Consider the following 3,996-nt stretch of genomic DNA (forward strand, 5'->3'; position numbering starts at 1 on the left):
GCTCTTTTTTTAAAATTTAAAAACAAAATTCTCTTGAAAATTTTATTAACATTTAATAACAATAAATCAGTCAGCATTTTCTAGTCTTCATGAAGTTTTTGTCTTAAAGATGAAATTTCTTCAAATGTCTTCATGTAAACCAATCAGACATGAATAAACTTTTATAATGAGATTCCCAAACACATCTTTTTAATATTGGTCTTTTTTCTTGGGATGACAATAGCAATACTAGGACAGTATTAAGATTTCTTTTTAACTCAAATGAACTGTTTTCAAGATTAATGGTTACTAGCAAATCTTGATTTTTATTCCTCTGCTAAGACAAGATAGAAACATGATACTTTAAAATTATTTTCAATTTCCTATGAACCTATTTTATAGTAAAAAAATTATTTGGTACTATGTGGTTTTTATGCTTAAATTCTAAAAGTAATCTTTAATTTCAACTGAACTTGGTACCCCAAGACTTAAAAAAAATTTTTTAAATGATATTTACATAATAAATACAATTTTAATCACTCAGTTCTTCCTCATCACTGAAATATGTGCTTTCTTTATTCTTGGGCGTCTTGAATCATCTGATGTTGAGGGACCTCCTGAACTGGGTTTCCATTTTTTCTGTTCTTCAATTTTGGCTTGCTGGAAAGCTATGGCCTAAGACTGTCAAGAGCAGGATCTTCCCCTTCATCTTCACTTTCTTCTACTTCTTCAATTTCTTCTTCTGGTTCAGGAATTTTCTTTCTTTTTTTTTTTTCTTTTTCTCTTTCTTCTTTGGAGGTTCCCGTTCTCCAAGCATATTTTTAAGGCAGGCGTAACTTAAGTGTCCACTTTCCCCATATTCATAACACTTAGATTTGTCAAAGTAGCTTCGTCTTCGGATGAACTCAGCTGCTCTTCCATTGTCGATAGCAATGCTTGCTTTTATTACTCTACCAAATAACTGTTTGTTGTTTATTGCTCTGGTACAGTTTTGTGCAGAGTCTTTGTCCAAAAACAAAATAAATGCAACCCCTTTACTTTTCCTGGTATCTTTATCTTTCATTATAGTAACCCTGTTTATAGGTGCTTATAGCTCTGTCTTTGACTTCGTAGCATTCTCATGATTTATAATTAATGTTTGTATGGAAACTCATTCAGAGATTTTTACAACTTTGCCATACTTGGAAAATATCCGGTATAAGTCATTGTTGGTCAGGGAAAAGGGCAAGTTGGATATATACACTGTGCTTTTACTTGGGGCCAATCCACCATTCATTTCTTTAGGTGGGGCAGGCCTGGGAAACTAGAGCACGAGCCCACGACTCAGTTGGGGCTCAACCCGGACTCTTCCTCATCCCCCGTTGGGGCCTCAGAATTGCTCTTTGAAAAATCGTTGGCAACCAGTTTTCTAACCCCAGTAAGTGTAATGGCCACCTATTCCTTCTCTGTTTGCTTAGGCATGGCCTAAATTAAGCACCTTTTTTTGTTCTTGTGAAATCTTTTTATTTTATTTTATTTATTTATTTGACAGAGAGAGCATGAGAGAGCACAAGCAAGAGGTGCAGCAGCGGGAGAAGCAGGCTCCCCGCTGAGCAGGGATCCCAATGCGGGACTCCATTCCAGGACACCCAGATCATGACCTGAGCCGAAAGCAGGCACTTAACTGGCTGAGCCACCCAGGTGCCCCGAGAGATCATTCTTTATTATTTCCTCTTTATTGTTCCCGTTTCATCTCTAATATCCTTCTATTATTGCAAATAACGACCCCTGGAGATACAAATTCAGAAAGTAAGTGAAACGAGGATATCCGTTCTTTTTTCAAAATATAGGGGACAGCATAGCATTCTGGTTGAGCACGTGAACTCTAGACCCAGATAGCCTGGTTTCACTGGCCAACTCCACCACTTGCTGGCAAAGCCATCGGGGCAGCTTCATATCTCTCTGGGCCTGTTTCCTTATGTGTAAATGATGAAAGTAATAATATTTACCTTAAATATTTACTATGAGGACTCAATGTGTTAAAAGACATAGAATATTTAATAAACGTTACCATTATTATTTACGTAAGCTTACAGTCAGAAGAGCACAGAATACTATATATTTTAAAAGTCATTCGGTCTAATTGTGGAGCATTTTAGAAGAAAAAATTGTAAGGACAGTTCATGTATGTAATACTTTTGCTGCAAACAGTGATATTTCATCTTCTGAAAATCCTGAAGTATCTAGTAAAACACTCTGTAAAGCACTTTTAAAGCTTTTAACATCTGGCTAATATCTTTTTATTCTAAATGTCAAGCCAGTTATAAAATACTTAGTAAAATACATTTTCTGGCATCAAAATCAATATATATTTTTTTCCTACTAGGAGTTACTGAGTTGAGAATTTTGATTAAATTTTTTAGTCGGTTCATTTAAATGATGACTTGATTCTGGCTCCCTGCATTTCCCTGGTTCTTTGAACCGACTGGGTTCTTCATCTGCTCGTTGTTAGCTGCTCTGTTTTAAATTTTATATAAGCATAGCATTATTTTACAGGGCTTGATTCTAACCAACCATTCTATATGCATATTGCAAGGTTTTAGAGATACTAAAATAAATACGATAAAGACCCTTTTGTCAAAGGGCTCATAGTACTTCCATCTAAGAAACTTTTTGTATTTGAGCATGAACGATGGTTTAAGACCTCTAGTAGAAGGGTTAGGAGCTTTGCCATTTGTTGGTGCTAACGCTTGCTAAACCTCTGTTTTTTCCTTTGGTAAAATAAGACTAATAATAGGACCTACCTCATGGGGTGGATTAAGGCAGTGTTGCACAAACTTGGCTGATTATAAGAATCACATGAAGTCCTTTTAAAAAAACAGATACCTGAATGCCTCCCTGAACTCTTTGATTTAGAGGTGAGCAGAGGTGAAACATGGACTCTTTATTTTTAGTGAGTACTGTAGGTGTTTTTTATAATTGAGGTTTTGGAAGCACTATTCTAAGGCAGTGGTTCTCAAAGTGATTTCTTGGACTCTATTCTAAACCAACTGAATCAGAAAGTCTGACTTTTTAAAAAACATTTTTAAAAATTTAAATTCAATTAATTAACATATAATGTATTATTGTTCAGAGACCTATTCAGAGAGAGGTAGAGTTCAGTGACTCATCAGTCAGTACTCAGTACCCATATAATACCCAACACATAGTCTCCCCAACGTCCATCGCCCAGTTACGAACTCCCCCACCCCACCTCCACTTCCAGCAACCCTCATTTGTTCCTATGATTAAGAGTCTCTTATGGTTTGTCTCCCTCTCCGGTTTTGTCTTGTTTTATTTTTTTCCTCTCTTCCTCTTTGATTCTCTGTTTTATTTCTTAAGTTCCACATATCAGTGAGATCATATGATAATTGTCTTTCTTTGATTGGCTTATTTTGCTTAGTGTAATACCCTCTAGTTCCATCTATGGGAACTCTGACTTTTTTTTTTTTTTTTTAAAGATTTTATTTATTTATTTGAGAAAGAATGAGTGAGAGAGAGCATGAGAGAGGAGAAGGTCAGAGGGAGAAGCAGACTCCCCAAGGAGCTGGAAGCCCGATGAGGGACTCAATCCCGGGACTCCAGGATCATGACCGGAGGCGAAGGCATTTGCTCAACCAACTGAGCCACCCAGGCACCCCAGGAACTCTGACTTTTTAAGTTAAAAGTAAAACAAAACCTTCCAGGTGGAGATAATACCCACTGAAGTTTGAGAATCACCGGTATATCTTCAATTAGATGATCTAAGTTTGATTTAAAGTAGATAAGCTTTATTAACACTATCCAAAATAATTCTAATGATTATTAATAACACCAAGAAGGATCAGGTCAGCATATAACCTCCGAAACAATGAGTGAATTTATATTCTAGTTTCCAGGCATTTCTGCAATTTTTGTCAGCACTGTTTTCCATGCAAACCTGGAAAAACTGATAAAAATTGTCTTGCAGCTTAGGTTCCAGGTTTTAATAAGAGAATTCTTTTTAGACAGGCTTGTTGC

At 36.1% G+C, this 3,996-nt stretch overlaps 1 pseudogene; it reads right to left on the minus strand.

The window, feature by feature from the left end:
• Nucleotides 1-329: 329 nt before the first annotated feature.
• LOC132001910 (zinc finger CCHC-type and RNA-binding motif-containing protein 1-like) lies at nt 330-1,343 on the minus strand (annotated as a pseudogene).
• Between the last annotated feature and the right edge of the window lie 2,653 nt (nt 1,344-3,996).

The sequence above is a fragment of the Mustela nigripes genome, chromosome 14 (assembly GCF_022355385.1).
Source record: "Mustela nigripes isolate SB6536 chromosome 14, MUSNIG.SB6536, whole genome shotgun sequence".
NCBI lineage: Eukaryota > Metazoa > Chordata > Mammalia > Carnivora > Mustelidae > Mustela > Mustela nigripes.